Source organism: Felis catus, chromosome B2 (genome assembly GCF_018350175.1).
Source record: "Felis catus isolate Fca126 chromosome B2, F.catus_Fca126_mat1.0, whole genome shotgun sequence".
NCBI lineage: Eukaryota > Metazoa > Chordata > Mammalia > Carnivora > Felidae > Felis > Felis catus.
Genome location: NC_058372.1, coordinates 97972896 through 97991834, shown reverse-complemented (window position 1 = coordinate 97991834; position 18939 = coordinate 97972896). Strand labels below are relative to the sequence as shown.

At 37.0% G+C, this 18939-nt stretch overlaps 1 protein-coding gene and 1 long non-coding RNA gene across 3 annotated transcripts in view; one reads left to right on the top strand and one right to left on the bottom strand.

Moving 5' to 3' along the window:
* The window catches only part of LOC123385668, a 52904-nt gene extending 36028 nt beyond the window's left edge, over positions 1–16876 (bottom strand). The window contains exon 1 of the long non-coding RNA XR_006598625.1: positions 16194–16876. This is a non-coding gene — a long non-coding RNA (uncharacterized LOC123385668). The remainder of the gene's footprint in view (positions 1–16193) is intronic.
* The window catches only part of SESN1 (sestrin 1), a 116509-nt gene that overhangs the window by 52353 nt on the left and 45217 nt on the right, over positions 1–18939 (top strand). The window lies entirely within an intron of this gene.

The window sequence follows — 18939 nt, the reverse complement described above, 5'->3', positions numbered from 1 at the left end:
TGTGAGAGTTGCCATGTCTGAGAAACCGTAGGTTATACTCAGTATGAATGGAGAGGCAGGCAGAGACAAGATCTAGATGGGAATTATGTGCCATATGAAGAATCTGGATGTTATTTTGAAAGTTAAGGGGAGCCTATGAAGAACTGCAATGTCATAGATCTGCAATTTAGAAAGATTGTGAAGAAAAGAGGCTGCTGTTATAATCCAGGAGAGACACAGACAGGGACCCCACTGATGGGGTTCAGGTTGAGGGTAAGAGAGTAGAGTTGACAGTTTTTCAGTTGTGGAGTATTTAGAACTTGGCAAGAGATTAGTAAAGGAGACCTCAAGGCCTAGATAAGGACTTGGAGGTTTTTGCAACTGGACAACCAGATGTACAATGACGCCTTCATGGAGAGAATAAAACAAATAATACTGTAGCGGCATGAGTGGGAGAAAGGTGATGAGTTTGGCATTTAATATGTTAGATTTCAGATGGCTGTGGGATAGCAAGGTGAAATATATTAGGTAGCTAGAAAAATGGGTCTCAAATTCAGGAGAAAGGACTAAGATGTAATTATAGCCTTGATCAGCATTCACTGTTGAAGTTATGCAAGAGTGAGATCACCAGGGACAAGATACATAATAAGGCGGCTGAGGATAGATGTAACACATCTACTATAACATCTATTACAAGAAAACAGTGGAGGAAAAAGAATCCATAAAGGAGATTGATATTGAGTAGCAAGAAACAGAGGATGAAACTTGAAAGAGGATCTTTCAGGATAGTAAGGGAGGAGAGACTTTAGAAAAAATTGGTCAACATTGTCAATTGTGAAAGACATGAAGTAAGACAAGACCTTTATGGTATCAGTTCTTGGGATGGAAGTAAAAGAAAGAAACAATGGGGCAGTATCTGAAAGACCCAAGAAGAGGAAAACCCTGAACTAGCCAACAGATATTTATTGGAAAATACAACTGGCCAAGTTGCAAACACTGGCTGACACTGGGAGGAATTTTGCTCATTCCAAAAACAGGTAAGTGCAAAATATCCACCATAAGAACCAAAAAGGCTGGAGTGGTACAGCTTTTATGAACTCTTAAAACCCACATTTCTGTGGCCTCTTTCTAGGACAGGGTCTTATTATTAAGGAACAGTTGCTGGGGGTGGAATAGAAATGAGTAGAAGAGGAGCAATATAGTTGAAAGGAAAAGAAAGTCTATGGCAGAAGAGAATGGACCCCAAACACTTGCTGAAAGCAGACTGCTTTAGTTTTGAACACTACACAAAAACAACAGAGGAGGGAATTCTGTGAAGTTAGAAAATCTATGCTGACCCAATCTCATTCAAAAAGTTCAAGAAAGCAAATTTCACATAAAAATGATCAATATGCTATTATAAGAAAAAAATAAAAATTGAATAATACCTACAGGAAATGAAAGCATGTTTGAAAGACTAGTCAAATACTGTAACCTATTTTAAATAAGTTAAAATACATTAAGAAAATGATTTAACAAATGAACAACAAAAATCAGAATTAGAGAAATTCCGAAGTGAGGTAACATAACTCTGCAAATAATTGGAAGTACAAGAAAAAATAACAAGAAATGAATTAAACTAGAAGGAACACAAGTCCAAATAAATAATGCCATAAGAAAAATTGAAGGAAGTAAAGAAGAAACCTTTAAGAATAGAAAAAGAAGGGTGCCTGGGTGGCTCAGTTGGTTAAGTGTCTATCTGTCTCTTGATTTTGGCTCAGGTCATGATCTCATGGTTTGTGAGATCCAGCCCCGTGTCAGGCTCTGCACTGACAGCACGGAGCCTGCTTGGGATTCTGTCCCTCCTCCACTCGTTCTATCTCTCTCAAAATAAATAAATAAACTTTGTGTTTTTTTTAAAGGCTAGAGGGGCACCTAGGTGGCTCAGTTGGTTAAGTGTCCAGCTATGACGCAGGTCATGATCTCACAGTTGGTGAGTTCGAGCCCCACATCAGGCTCTGCATTGACAGCGAGGAGTCTGTTTCAGATTCTGTGTCTCCCTCTCTCTCTGCCCCTCCCTGGCTCACACTCTGTTTCAAAACATGAATAAAACATTAAAACTCTTTTTTAAAATAATAAGAAAAGGATAGACAAGAAATGGCAAGGGGTGCCTGCGTGGCTCAGTCGGTTGGGCAGCCGACTTCGGCTCAGGTCACGATCTCGCGGTCCGTGAGTTCGAGCCCCGCGCTGACAGCTCAGAGCCTGGAGCCTGTTTCAGATTCTGTGTCTCCCTCTCTCTCTGCCCCTCCCCGCCTCATGTTATGTCTCTGTCTGTCTCTGAAAAATGAATAAACCTTAAAAAAATTTTTCTTGAAGAAAAATGGCAAAAAAATGGAAAGGATTTGTGAGAAGTGACATATTAAGGATAGGCAGAGAATATCCAACATACAGATGAATAGAAAGCAATGAAGAAAAAATTAGAGCAAGTGAACAGAACGAATGCTAAAAAACCGCAGTTCAAGAAAACTTTGTAACATTAAAAAAACTATATGTTTAAAGAATATACTGTGGGGGCGCCTGGGTGGCGCAGTCGGTTAAGCGTCCGACTTCAGCCAGGTCACGATCTCACGGTCCGTGAGTTCGAGCCCCGCGTCGGGCTCTGGGCTGATGGCTCAGAGCCTGGAGCCTGTTTCCGATTCTGTGTCTCCCTCTCTCTCTGCCCCTCCCCTGTTCACGCTCTGTCTCTCTCTGTCCCAAAAATAAATAATAAATGTTGAAAAAAAAAATTAAAAAAAAAAAAAAAGAATATACTGTGTGGCCTAAAAACGTTGACCCAGAACAACCATTACCAAGACATAGTCATACTAACTTATAAGGGAAAATTAGATCAGCTTTAGATTTTTCAACAGCAATACCAAAAGAAAACAGAGCAACATTTTTAAGATACTTAAAGTGTGAGCCAAGAATTTTCTAAGTTTAAGGTAAAAACAAGTTATCAATATGTATGAGCTCAGAGAATTTATTTCCTATCAACACTTCTGTAGAATCTACTTAAGAATGAGCTTTAGACTACCAAAATGACTAGAGAGACATCAGCTAGGTGTGCTTTTTTGCTAGTAGAGTGTCATTCATTGATTTGAGGCCCTCTTAGCAGACAAAGCAAGGAAATATATATGTAGAAACCAATATATATGCATATATCTATAAATATTGTATATGTAACCATCTCTATGTAAGCTAAGCGTGACTCTGAATGATATCTCTAACTCTATTACCACAAGGATCATTTTATATTCCTCCTCTTACTTATCTGTAAATTCCCACTCCAGCAGGAGATATCTGGCTCATATCATCCACCATCCACTTACTTGCTTTCATCATAAATGTATAGCAGTATAGAATTGTTAACCCATATGCCCATGAGAAACGACTTCATCAATGAGAGCATAGTTCTTACATGCATTTCCTTTTGTTTTAGTCTTACAGACTCTACTCACTTTCAAAGTTGCTTAGGTCAACACATTTTTCCTCTACCCCTGTCAGTAAAATTGTTTCATGCATTTGTTAATTCAGTTAGGTTATCTTTTCACAGTCTGCATTGCTTCCTGGGATTCCCCAAACCTTCTAAATGTTTTTTTTTTTTTTTTAATTTGTGTTAAGTTTTACTTCTGTGCTGTAAAGTTCTTTGAGTTTTCCCAAATGCATAATGTCATATATATCTGTCATTTCAGTACTGTACAGAATAATTTCACCACCTAAGAAATTCCCTGTACTTCAACCTATTCAACCCTCCCATCTTCCTCCAAACTTGTGGCAGGCACTGATCTTTGTACTATCTCTATGGTTTTGCCTTTTCTAGAATGCCACATAAGTAGAATCATACATGTAGAAGGTAGCCATTTCATACTGGTTCTTTTCAGTTGGCAATTCACATTTAAGGTTCATCCATGCCCTTTTATGACTGGATAGCTTCTTTCTTTTTATCACTTAATATTCCATTGGTATTTGTATCATAGGTTGTTTATTCATTCACTACTGAAGGACATTTTGGTTGCTTCCAGTGTTTGGCAATTAAGGATAAAGCTGCTATAAACATTCATGCGCAGGTTTTCGGAATAGTTGCATAAAAGCATATGAACATGATTACTGGATTGTATGCCCAGACTATTTTTAGCTTTGTAAGAAATTAGGAAACTGTCTTCCAAAGTAGCTGTACATTTTGCATTCCCCTAACAATGAATGAGAGTTCTTATTTCTACATCTTCACCAGCATTTGTCAATTTTTTAAATTTTTAGTTTTTCTAATAGATATTTGATGATACTTCATTGTCATTTTAATTTGTAATTCTCTAATGACAAATGATTTTTTTTCACGTGCTTTTTGCCATGTCTATATTTTCCTTGGTAAGGTATGTGTTTACGTATTCTGTCCACTTTTTAATTGGGTTGTTTTCTTATTGTTGAGTGTTAAAAGGTTTTTTAAAATATATTTTACATACAAATCTTTTCTCAAATAAGTGATTTGCAAATATTTTCTACCATTCTGTGGCTTGTCTTTTCATTTCTTAAGTTTCTGCCACAAAACAGAAGGTTTTAATTTTAATAAAGACCAACTTATCAATTTTTTTAATATGTTATACTTTTGGTGTTGTATCTAAAAAGTCATCGCCAAATTAAAAGTCATCTAGATATTCTGTTTTCTTATAAAATTGTTTATGGCTGTCTGTGTTACATTTAGGTCTGTGATCCTAAATTTAAAAACAAGAATATTTTGAGTTAATTTTTGTGAGAGCTGTAAGGTCTGTGTCTAAGTTCTTTTTTCTTCTTTCTTTTTTTTTTTCTTTTTAGCATGCAGGTGTCCAATTGTTCCAGCATCATTTGTTGAAAAGATTATCCTTATTACCTTTGATCCTTTGTCAATCAGTGATCAGTTGACTATTTGTATGGGTCTATTTCTGAGTTTGTGCTGTGTTCCATGGAAATACGTGTCTATTCTTTTACTAATACCATGCTGTCTTGATTACTGTAGCTTTATAGTAAGTCTTAAACTCAGGTAGTGTGACTGTTCTTCACCATTCTTTTGGCTATTCTAGGTCTTTTTGCCTTTTTATATAAACTTTAGAATCAGTTTATTTTTTTAATGTTTATTAATTTTTGACAGAGCATGAGCGGGGGAGGGGCAGAGAGAGAGGGAGACACAGAATCCGAAGCAGGCTCCAGGCTCTGAGTTGTCAGCACAGAGCCTGACACGGGGCTCGAACTCACAGACCGTGAGATTATGACCTGAGCCGAAGGCGGATGCTCAACCAGCTGAGCCACCCAGGTGCCCCAGAATCAGTTTGTTTGTATCTACAAAACAGCTTGCCAGGATTTTTATTGGATCCTATATTGAATCTTCTAATCCATGAACATGGAGTATTTCTCCATTTATTTAGATCTTTTTTTTTTTTAATCAGAATTTTGTAGTTTTAAGCGTATAGATCCCATATGTATTTTGTTAGATTTATACCTAAGTATTTTATTTTTTCCTGTGCTGGTGTAATTTTTTTTTATTTCAAATTTCAGTAGTTTATTGCTGGTATATAGGAAAGCAATTGACTTTTGTATATTAACCTTATGTCCTGCAACCTTGCTGACCTTTAATGATGGAACGACCACTCCTTCTTGTGTAGCTCTAAAAGTGCTCCTTCGCCGGGCCACAGTGGCTATGGTCACTTTGGATCCCTGGCTGCCTCTGTCGTCCCATCTCACACATGGGTCTGTGGGGTGGTAAAGCAAGACTAGGGCCAGTAAAAGCCTAGAGCCCGGACATGACCTTCTACGAGGCCTGGCTGCTGGACTTTGCCATGAGAAGTGATACTTTCCTGCCTTGGCCCCTGAATCTGGAGCATTAAGCTCGACTGCCTGAGCACGGTGACTGGTCTCAGCAGCTGCATTTCTGTTTTGAGCTTAGCCATCCATATACCACCATGGGGGCAAGGACTGCGGATGCTTTCATTAAAGTTACCTGAGACTTAAAAAAAAAAAAAATTATTCTAAGAGGATTTTTTTTTGTAGATTCCTTGTGATTTTCTGTATAGACAATCATGGCATCTGCAAATAGGAACAGTTTTATTTTTTCCTTTATGATCTTTATGCCTTTTATTTCATTTATTTTTTACATTATCATATTGACTAGAATGTCTAGTACTATGCTAAGTAGGAGTGATGACAGTAGACACACTTGCTTTGTTTCCAGTCTTAGGGGAAAGACAGTCTTTCGTCACTAAGTATAAAACAGCTGTAGGTTCATCTTGCTTAAATATCCCATTTTAGTTGGTTTTGTCTAAAATTTCTCCAGAAAGGGAAAGAACAGGCACTGCTTCCCCTCCATGGTGGAAGTAGAAATCCAGGGTCCCCAGTTGGCCTCCATCAACACCCAAGCAGATGGCCAAGGGGACCTCTTTCTTACTCGTGGGAAAAGGTACAAGTTCCAGCTCTCTACCAGATCTCCAATGATACCTTCCTGGCTGGAAACAGTAGGATTGCCTTGTTATTGCTCCCATGGCACAACAAGGTAGGGGTAACCTCATGACCACTGGGCTATGTTGAGAGTCCTGACTTTCCTCTAGGCCTCCTCTGACCCTACCCTAGCAGAGAAGGAGGGATATTCATTTCTTGTGGTGTGAATGGATATCTAGGTTCCCCATGAGGTCTCCTCTGCTGACATTGCCAGTTGTGGGATATAGTGAGGAGCGTTACTGTTCAGTGGGGATGAAAATTCCAGTTTTTTTTTTTTTGAAAACTCGACATTCTCTGACAGTATCCTGGCAGGGGATACCTTGTTACAGCCTGGTGAGGGTAAAAGATTAATCTTCCCACTTAGTCTTTGCTGGTGTGAGTAGGAGTTAGGCCATAGTTTTGTTACTGTTGTGGTGGTGGTGGTGGTGGTGGTGTTAGTGTTTACAGTAGAGTGGCTATTGTTTAAAAGCCTTCTGTCTTGCTAGGGTGTCTGTTTCCTTACCCTTTGGCTAGAGAGAATAGGCTTTTATATTTCTCATGTATAATAATTGATCTAAAACATTCTTAGAAAAAAATCCTTTCCAGATGGGTCTAAATTTATAGTGTCTATATTGTTTCAACTTTTGTGGTAGGAAGACACAGGCATACTGAGTTCAAATACTTGCAAATATATAATTTGTGGTAGATTTCCTATCTGGTATGTGTATTTAATAAGATATACCTTATGCACCAGAAATCATCCCATTTTTCTGTGGTACTTAAGCCAAATTAGATATATTTATGTATTTACCTTTCTAAGCATTCATATATTCGATCTTCAGTATGCTAAATGGTTTGCATAAGCTCTTGAGTATGAGGATTTTAAATATATGGAAAATTATATGCTAGACTCTATTAATTTGATTAGCTTTACTCGATCTAATGCCTTTTTCTTACTGCTGTTATTTAAAATATTATTTCTCAATGCTATGTTGGAATATTTTGCTATGAAAGTTTAAAACATTTCAGGAATTATGACATGGCTTAGGAAAGGAGAGATCCCAGGATTCTTAACGACATAATTCTAAGCTGATCATTGCTACATTATTAAAATCTATTATTCACATATTAATTATGGGCCCTATTGTTTTCTCATGACGTGAGGAATTGTTGTAATTGAACTTTGATTCTATGTTCTGGAAACTTCTATCACTTATTCATTGCCCTCAATATCCCTCCTTCGGGGGGTGCCTGGGTGGCTCAGTCGGTTAAGTGTCCGACTTCAGCTCAGGTCATGATCTTGCGGTTTGTGAGTTCAAGCCCCTCGTCAGGCTCTGTGCTGACAGCTCAGAGCCTGGAGCCTGCTTCCAATTCTGTGTTTCCCTCTCTCTACCCCTCTCCTGTTCATGCTCTGTCTCTCAATAATAAATAAACATTTAAAAAAAGTTAAAAAATCCCTCCTTTGGCTCAATGATTACTTGTTAATGGCCCAAGTATTTGTACAGGTTAATGCTGAGTTGCTCTTAGAAAGAAGAAATGGTAAAATGTTGTCTGCTATTTTTATGTTTTAGCTTAAAATGATGCACACTTTGCCAACTGAGGATATGTTATTTAAAAATGTATATAGTTTATCTTATAAATGTTAAAATTTTGTTTTTAAGAAGTCAAAATCAAGAAGTGATACCAAGGTCTCCTGTTTTAATTTAATCATAATAAGTTACACCTGATGTAATTTGCTACAGTTTCCCCATGAGTCCTTGGACAAATATTTACACAAAGAATAGAGTGGCATGACTAAATTGAAAAATTCCTAATAACTTTCCCACATTTAACAACTAAGCTGGCGGAGAAATCAAAAGCCTAAACATCAAGTACAACCCTTTCATCCTTTTTCAATACCCCTCACTGCCTTAAAAACCTTCAACCTGCTACTTTTGTGCCTAAAGAAGCATGTTTAAGTATAACAAAAAGCGATATCCTATATGAATGAGAAGAGACCTGCCAAACTGAATTATTTCTTTTGTGAAAAAAAGAGGAAGTTGTTTGTTGTTATTGTTATTGCTTAAATAACTTTCATTAGTGCTATGGCTGAGGACCAGCAATTCAAATAATAATCTCTAATCCCATGACTGAAGTTTATACATGCTAAAGATAATACTTGGTATCAATAGGCCATGTGTTTCCAGTTAGTTGTTTTCCCAGTCATGGTTCCTAAGTGAGCTCAGCCATCCATATTCTCTCATAGTCCTCCTTCGGACTGATGGTATATACACACATTTGTGAAAACCCAGCTACAACTGTGGTGCAGTGTGTGGCCATGAAATAACCCCCTTCAACTGTGCCTTCTCTTCTCTCCCATCCCTGCTTTCTTTTCAGATTTGAACCCATAATAATTCACTTGACTTCTTGTCTTCATGAACAAGACCATAGTTAGGAAGAAAAAAAAAAAAAAAGAAATATCAACAGTTTTTGAAAAACTGAACTTGTAGCCAAAACATCTCTTAATAGAAACTTAGTTTGTAAATTTGTGAAAATACTTGTTCCCATTTCTAACTTTATTTTGCTTTATGGTCAACCAGTTTGGAATCTGTAAGTGTAAATTGTCTTTATATAATTTGGTGTCTGAGGATTTTTAAGACTAGACAAAGGACTATGTTCTCACCACTTGAGGTACTCTAGCAGTACTGATCAAGATGAACATAGCTGGCATTTGCTGGCAGTACTGAATAAGAAAAGTTTATAAGATAGCTCTGTGGTTTGCAATTGGATGTTCTTGCTTCCAAGTTACTGTAAATTGGACCTCATCTTGAACTGAAGTAAAATATAAAGATGACACTTTGACACTAATCGTTACTATTTGCAAAAGTGAAGGGAAATTACAGTAAACTTGGTTATCTGTCATGTTTGAGAATGTGGGATGTTATGATTAATAAGCTATTAAGACTTATAGGTTTTATGCAGCATATGCATATCTATACTCTAAGTAAATTTGTAAAGTAGGCGTCTTTGGCCATGGTTTTTCCCCACCCCCACTGTGGAATCCTTCCTTGCTCTCAGATTATATTCCTTTTCCTTCTGCCCTAATATGCCATCAAACCCTACTTTTTAATAAACTTTTAAACTTTTTTTTAAATTTTATTCACCCAACACTTATCATGACAAGTGCACTCCTTAATCCCCATCACCTATTTCACCAATCCTTCCACCCACCTCCCCTCTGGTAACATCTGCTTCTTCTCTATTAGTAAGAGTCTGTCTTGGTTTGCCTCTCTCTCCCCACTCCCTTTGCTTATTTGTTTTGTTTCTTAAATTCCATATATGAGTGAAATCATGTGGTATTTGTCTTTCTCTGACTGATTTATTTCACTTAGCATAATACTCTCTAGCTTCATCCATGTCGTTGAGAATGGCAAGATTTTCTTCTGCTTTATGCCTGAGTAATATTCATTGTATGTATACACCACATCTTTTCTATCCATTCATCATTTGATAGATCCTTAGGCTGCTTCCTTTTCTTGGCTATTGTAGATAATGCTGGTCCATGATCCCTTTGAAGTAGTGTTTTTGTATTCTTTGGAAAAATACCCAGTAGTGTGATTACTGGATCATACGGTATTTCTATTTCAAATTTTTTGAGGACCCTGTATACTGTTCTCCAGAGTGGCTGCACCAGTTTGCATTCCCACCAACAGTGCAAGAGCGTTCCCCTTTCTCTACCTTTATTCACCAACACTTGTTCTTTCTTGTGTTACAAATCTTAGTCATTCTGACAGGTGTAAAGTGATACCTTACTGTGGTTTTGATTTGATTTGCATTTCCCTGATGATAAGTGATGATGAGCATCTTTGTGTGATGTTTCTTGGCCATCTGGATATCTTCTTTGGAGAAATATCTATTCATGTCTTCTGCCCATTTTTTAATTGGGTTTTGGGTTTTATAAAATTTTTATATATTATGGATACTAACCCTTTATCAGATGTCACTTGCAAATAAATATCTTCTCCCATTCAATAGGTTGCCTTTTAGTTTTGTTGATTGTTGCTTTTGCTGTGCAGCAGCTTTTTATTTTGATGAAGTCCCAATAGTTTATTTTTGCTTTTGTTCAATTTCTTTCATCAATGTTTTATTGTTTTCAGAGTACAGGTCTTTCACCTCCTTAGTTAAGTTTAATCCTAGGTATTTTATTGTTTTTGGTGCAATTGTAAATGGGATTGTTTTCTTAATTTCTCTTTCTGCTGCCTCATTATTGGTGTATAGAAATACAACACATTTCTGTAGATTGTTTATATATCCTGCAACGTTACTGAATTCATGTATCAGTTCTGGCAGTTTTTTTATGGAATCTTTAGGGTTTTCTCTATATAGTATCATGTCATCTTCAAATAGTGAAAGTTTTAGTTTCTTTCTTACCAGTTTGGATGCCTTTCATTTTGTTGTCTAATTGCTGTGGCTAGGACTTGCAGAACTGTGTTGAATAAAAATGATGACAGTGGACATCCTTGTCTTGTTCCTCTCAGTTTTTCCCCATTGAGGATGGGTTTTTCATAGATTGATTTTATTATGTTGAGATATGTTCCCTCTAAACCTACTTTGTTGAAGGTTTTTATCATGAACAGGTATTGTACTTTGTCAAATGCTTTTTTTCCATCTGTTGAAATGATTACATGGTTCTTACCCTTTCTTAGTCATGTGATGTATCATGTTGATTGATTTGAGAAATATCGAACAATTTTGCAACCCAGGAATAAATCCCACTTGATGGGGTGAATGACTTTTTAAATGTATTGTTGGATTGGGTTTGCTAGTATTTTATTGAGGATTTTTGCATCTATGTTCATAAGAAATATTGGCCTGTAGTTCTGGTTTTTTTGTGGTGTCTTTACCTGGTTTGGTATCAAGGTGATACTGGCTTCGTAGAATGAATTTGGAAGTTTTCCTTCCTTTTGTATTTTTTGGAATAGTTTGAGAAGAATAAGTATTAACTCTTCTTTAAATATTTGGTAGAATTTGCCTGTGAAGCCATCTGGTCCTGGACTTTTGTTTCTTGAGGTTTTTTGATTACTGATTCAATTTCTTTGCTGGTAATACGTCTGTTCAAATTTTTTATTTTTCCTGTTTCTGTTTTGGTAGGTTATATGTTTCTGGGATTTATCCATTTCCTCCAGGTTGTCCAATTTGTTGGGATATAGTTTTTCATAATAATCTGCTATCATTGTTTGTATTTCTGTGGTGTTTGCTGTTATTTCTCCTCACTTGTGATTTGGTTTCTTTGGGTCCTTTCTCTTTTTTCTTGATAAGCCTGGCTAGAGGTTTGTCAATTTTATTAATTTTTTCAAAGAACCAACTCCTGGTTTTATTGATCTGTTGTATTATTTTTTGTTTTGTTTTTGTTTTTGTTTTTGTTTTTGTTTTTTTTTAATTTTTTTTTCAACGTTTATTTATTTTTGGGACAGAGAGAGACAGAGCATGAACGGGGGAGGGGTAGAGAGAGAGGGAGACACAGAATCAGAAACAGGCTCCAGGCTCTGAGCCATCAGCCCAGAGCCTGATGCGGGGCTCGAACTCACGGACCGTGAGATCGTGACCTGGCTGAAGTCGGACGCTTAACCGACTGCGCCACCCAGGCGCCCCTTTTTTTTAGTTTCTATATCATTTATTTCTGCTCTAATCTTTATTCTTTCCTTCCTCCTTCTGGTTTTAGCTTTTGTTTGTCATTCTTTATCTAACTCCTTTAGGTGCAAGGTTGGGTTGTTTGAGATTTTTCTTGTTTCTTTAGGTAGACCTGTATTGCTATAAACTTCCCTCTTAGAACTGCTTTTGCTATGTCCCAATGGTTTTGAACTATTGTGTTTTCATTTTCATTTGTTTCCATGTACTTTTTTATTTCTTCTTTTGTTTCCTGGTTGACCCATTCATTGTTTAGTAGCATGTTATTTAACCTTCCTGTATTTGTGGTCTTTCCAGATATTTTCTTGTTTTTGACTCCTCGTTTCATTGCATTGTGGTCAGAAAAGATGCACGTCAAAACCTACTTTTAAGGAAGGAACTGACCCTACAATGGAGTTAACATCACTCATACATTTAACTTACACAAATACAACTATTATTGCTCATCAAAAATTTTTAAATGTGAGGCAGAAAATATTTTTAATGTAAATATCATGGGCAATTCTGCCTGACATCCTACTCAATGAATATATACCAACTGAGTGTGAAATAAGAAACAGAAACTGTAGTGTTCTCCATTGGTCTGAGTTACTCCTTGCTTCTCATAGAGTGAGCATTCACCATTCTGAGGGTATTTCACACGTTAAAGACATATGCTTTTTTACACAAGGCACCTAAATACAAGCCAATGACTCCAACTAGTGCTGAACCAAATAAACAGTCATTTGTTCTAATACTGGAGGACTAAATGTCTACTTTGGACTTACTAAGAAATGGCTTATCAGCCTCCAGTCTGGTACCTTCCACAGAGATTTTCAGGGATAATTTTATCTGCATGATTTTAGCCTCACATGCCTATGTGAGGTTTGAATCCATTATATATAGTTCAGTGAGCTTTCTCTTTTGCTGAGTGTTTGCATCTTAACAGGAAATAATAGAATTAATCAGATTATTAAATTATAGACCCTATTTACACCTCAAATATGTAAAAGAAATACAACTATGTATCTTTTTACCATTTTCATCTCTGAGGAAGAACTTGGATGACAAGTTTTTATATGTTTTTTTATAATAGCATTTCTAAATTTACATCAAATAAGCAGCCACTTACTCTACCAAATCCTGGAGGCAGCCCTGATTTTACACACAAATTTCCAAGTTTCTTAAAAAATATGATAATACATAAAAAAAAACTATTTAACCTTTAGTTCTTAGTTTCTTCATCTATAGAATGAGAACATTGCCACTTAGACACTCTCCAAATTCCCATCCTAGCTTTACTCAGTTTATTTTATAATTATTTTAGCTCTGAAATTCTATGATTATTACATCAAGTATGAACTAGATGATGAATATAATTGCACTGTTTTATCTGAGGAGTTTTAACACTTTGCTGTATTTCAGGGTCATCCCCATGAATTAAGATTGCCATAACTATTGCTATGAAAAGATACTAATTGGTAGAGAATTATAGTTTTAGGGCCTAGTGATTTTACTATGTGAAATAAAAACATACTTTTTTTATGTGCCTTAAGTCCAATTTGAAAGAGTAAGAGAAAAAAACCTAGATTTTTAGGATTTTCTTGTACAACATTTGAGCTAAGATTTTGATTGAAAGAATATGTTTTTATAGAAAGTAGTAGTTCAGGGGCGCCTGGGTGGCGCAGTCGGTTAAGCGTCCGACTTCAGCCAGGTCACGATCTCGCAGTCCGTGAGTGCGAGCCCCACGTCGGGCTCTGGGCTGATGGCTCAGAGCCTGGAGCCTGTTTCCGATTCTGTGTCTCCCTCTCTCTCTGCCCCTCCCCCGTTCATGCTCTGTCTCTCTCTGTCCCAAAAATAAATAAATGTTGAAAAAAAAATTAAAAAAAAAAAATAGTAGTTCAATATTGTTGCATCACAGAATCTTAAATAGCATGGTTCATAAATGAAGTAACTTGTTTTTCTGGACTTACAGTCCACTGGGGACGGGAAGATTGTATTTACTGCCTAGAATGTTTTCATGCTTTTTTATGCCATATCAGGAATATAACAATTATTTACATTGTGGCTGCACGTTATGGTCAGGGACCTTGTTGAAAAAGAAAAGGGACTGTGATCAGTAAGAGTCTCTGGACTCAGGTGCTGAACAAAAACCAAAGAAAGTTTTTAAGCATCCTGTAAGCCTTTTTTCTAGTACTGATGGGGTAGTGTTTCTCTTTTTATCTGTCTTGTTACAAATAATTGTTACAAATAAATTACAATTTATTTGTAATTGTCTTATTATCTTACTATGATTTTTTTATTAAATAAACTCCACTCCAGCGTGGGGCTTGAACTCAACGACCCCAAAACAAAGAGTCGCATGCTCTACTGGCTGATCCACCGGGGTGTCGCTTGCTATGATTATTTTTTAAGAGCATTCATCTTTTGTTAGAGAACTGTAAGCAAACATATGATACTTCCCTACTGGAGAAAAGCTGAGAATAATATTGCTCAACTGGAAACAAGAAAGCTAAAATTGTGGTAGCACTTCCTCCAGGTATTTAGCTCAAGATTAAACAGAGTTGTCTGAAAGTTAACAGGAAAAGAAACTACTTGTGATGTGTTAAAACCACAATCTAAGAAAAAAAATTCATAATGTCATATTATAGAGTATGAAGAACTAAAGGTCATAGTCAAACTGCTTTAGTAATATGTAGTAAATACACTTTCCCTCACCTAAGAGAAAAACAACAATGACAAACAAAAAGCACCAAATCCCAATATAAGATGCTGAGTTGCTTGTATTTTGTTTGTTTTTGTTTTCATTCTTCTGGGGCCATGTGTCTAACAGCAGTGGTACTGTCTTCATATTTGAGACAAAGAATGGTCTTCAGATTTTCTGTGTCTCACTAAGGGACTACAGTCCAAAGTTTAAATTAATCTTTTTTTTTTTTTTCAACGTTTATTTATTTTTGGGACGGAGAGAGACAGAGCATGAACGGGGGAGGGGCAGAGAGAGAGGGAGACACAGAATCGGAAACAGGCTCCAGGCTCTGAGCCATCAGCCCAGAGCCCGACGCGGGGCTTGAACTCACGGACCGTGAGATCGTGACCTGGCTGAAGTCGGACGCTTAACCAACTGCGCCACCCAGGCGCCCCAAAGTTTAAATTAATCTTGATGGGAAACTTTGAACTTATTTTCTCACTCTGGTAAATCTTAGAGACAACCCATAAAAGCCAATTTTAACCACATAAGGTTGCTGAACTATAGATTTGGTAGCATAAATGATGTTTGCATTCTATTATAGCAGTGTTTCCATGAGATCATTAAACAACTCAAATTTTAACTGGGGATTTCAACTACACTCCTCCTCTCTTCCGAACCACCTCTTCCCTCAGGAGACACTGGTAGAAGATTCCAATGAGAGGTAGGATGGGGTAGAAGTCCTGAATGGGGGCTAAAATTGGGAAATAATAGGAGCCTTTTGAGGGTTTCTGAAGGTCTTTGCTTTTAGCATTGCAAAAGGCAGATATAATAATGAGGGCAGTTGCTATGTTCTAGAAGTTCCAGACGTCTAACAATAAGCTTGTCCCTATTAATCATTAATACATGAAAGAGGTTGTGATGGTATTTGAAGCCCAGTAAAATTCAATGAATGTATGTTTCTTTCTGTTCTCCCTCCTTCTTCCTTTGCTAGTTATGCCTTTGCCTTTGTCTCTCAGAGTCCTTCTCCACACCTCCTGAGTCCCTGCTTCCTCTCCATATATCCAGCTTTCTCTCAATCTTTTACATTCATTTATCTTTCATTTTGATCTGTCAGGAAAATTTGGGACCACAGATGTGTAGTACACAAATAATAGAACATAATTCAATCTTCATTTAAAAATATTGCCTAACATAGTTCTCTGAAGTAAGGATCTGTTTTATTACCTAACAGAATGCCTAGCACACAGCACTCAAAAATCTGTTGAGGGAATAATAAACAAATGAATGCTATTTTTGAGGACAGTGATGGAGTTGAGCTTCTAGGATAAAGAGCAAAATGGACCCTAAAGGGGTAGATTAAAGAATAGATTAGGAGTATGATATGAATTATGACAGTGGTGAAGCAAGTGAATGAACTCACCCCTTCTGTCTCCCTCCTTTAGCACCATGGAAACGAATCAAAGGTAATGTCTACAGGAATCCAGAAGTCCACAGTGGGAATATGATCAAAAAGAGATATAAAAAGACTAGGCATGTGTAAATTGAGAACAAACTTATTAAGAAAATAAGTGAACTTAAAATTTGGCTTTCATTTTGTCTATATTTTTAGGCTTGAATTAGATTAGGTTGCCAATGACAGAAAACCCAATAGATTTCTTATACAGGACAGGTTCTTTCTCTTATATAAAGGAAGGCAGTCTGTTACTGATTTAGAAGCTCCATATAATCAGGTACCCAAAGTCCTTGGATATTTTTCCAGTAACTTCAAGATGAGGCTTCAATCTCTTAAGGCCGATGCCCAAGATGGCTGGCTGTTCCAGTTCTGGAATCACATCCACATTCCAGACAGTGGAAGAATTTACAAGGAGAATGAACATACGCTTCCTCATTTTAGTGACATTTACTGTGCATACTCCATTTCCTTTTATAATTGCACTGGGCAAAGCTTACTAACTTGGTCACACCTAGATTCAAGGAAAACTGGATAATATTGCTTTATTCTTTTTTTAAAAAATATAATTTATTGTCAAATTGGCTTCCATACAACACTCAGTGTTCATCCCAACAAGTGCCCTCCTCAATGCCCATCACCCACTTTCTCCTCTGCCCCACCCCACATCAACCCTCAATTTGTTCTGTGTATTTAAGAGTCTCTTATGGTTTGCCTCCCTCCCTCTCTGTTTGTAACTTTTTCCCCCTTCCCTTCCCCCATGGTCTTATGTTAAATTTCTCAAGATCCACATATGAGTGAAAACATATGATCTGTCTTTCTCAGACTTATTTCACTTAGCATAATACCCTCCAGTTCCATCCATGTTGTTGAAAATGGCAGGATTTCATTCTCATTGCCAAGTAGTATTCCGTTGTATATATAAACCACATCTTCTTTACCCATTCATCAGTTGATGGACATTTAGGCTCTTTCCATAATTTGCCTATTGTTGAAAGCACTGCTTATGAACATTGGGGTACATGTGCCCCTATGCATCAGCACTCCTGTATCCCTTAGGTAAATTCCTAATAGTGCTTTTGCTGGGTCATAGGGTAATTTTATTTTTAATTTTTTGAGGAACCTCCACATTGTTTTCCAGAGCAGCTGTACCAGTTTGCATTCCCACCCACAGTGCAAGAGGGTTCCCATTTCTCCACACCCTCGCCAGCATCTATAATCTCCTGATTTGTTCATTTTAGCCACTCTGACTGGTGTGAGGTGGTATCTCAGTGTGGCTTTGATTGTTATTTCCCTGATGATGAGTGACATTGAGCATCATTTCGTGTGTCTGTTGGCCATCTGGATGTCTTCTTTAGAAAAGTGTCTATTCATGTCTTCTTCCCATTTTTTCACTGGATTGTTTTTTGGGTGTGGAGTTTGGGGAGTTCTTTATAGATTTGGATACTAGCCCTTTATCTAATTTGTCATTTGCAAATATCTTTTCCCATTCTGTCGGTTGCCTTTTAGTTTTGTTGATTGTTTCCTTCACAGTGCAGAAGCTTTTGTATCTTGATGAGGTCCGAATAGTTCATTTTTGTTTTTAATTCCCTTGCCTTTGGAGATGTGTAGAGTAAGAAATTGCTATGGCTGAGGTCAAAGAGGTTGTCAGACAATATAATGAAATAAAAGGCATCAAAATTGGCAAAGAAGAAGTCAGACTTTCACTTTTCACAGACAACATGATACTCTACATGGAAAACCTGGAAGACTCCACCGAAAGTCTGCTAGAACTGATACATTAATTCAGCAAAGTTGCAGGGTACAAAATCAATGTACAGAAATGGGTTGCATTTTTATACACCAATAATGAAGCAACAGAAATAGAATTAAAGAAACTGATCCCATTTACAATTGCACCAAGAACCATAAAATACCTAGGAGTAAACCTAACGAAAGATGTAAAAGACCTGTATACTGAAAACTGTGGAAAGCTTATGAAGGAAATTGAGGAAGACACAAAGAAATGGAAAAACATTCCATGCTCATGGATTGGAAGAATAAATATTGTTAAAGTGTCAATACTACTCAAAGCAATCTACGCATTCAATGCAATCCCAATCAAAATTGCACTGGCATTCTTCTCAAAGCTAGAACAAACAATCCTAAAATTTGTATGGAACCAAAAAAGACCCCAAATAGTCAAAGTAACATTGAAGAAGGAAACCAAAGTGGGAGGCATCACAATCCTGGACTTTAGCCTCTATTACAAAGCTATAATCATCAAGACAGTATGGTACTGGCACAAAAACACATAGACTAATGGAATAGAATAGAGAACCCAGAATTGGACCCACAAATGTATGGCGAACTAATCTTTGACAAAGCAGGAAAGAGTATCCAGTGGAAAAAAGACAGTCTCTCTAACAACAAATAGTGCTGGGAGAACTGGGCAGCAACGTGGAGAAGAATGAAACTAGACCACTTTCTTACACCATATGCAAAAATAAACTCAAAATGGGTGAAAGACCTTAATATGAGACAGGAAACCATCAAAACCCTAGAGGAGAAAGCTAGCTTTATTCTTAAAGTGGCAATATGCCCAGCTAAAGATTTAGAGCTTTATTAACCATGGAAGAAACAAAGAACAGACTCTAGGGACAACTAGCCTTCTCTAGCACATTGACAAATGGATGTTCTTGGAAAAATATTAGTAATAAAAAGTTACCAAAGAATT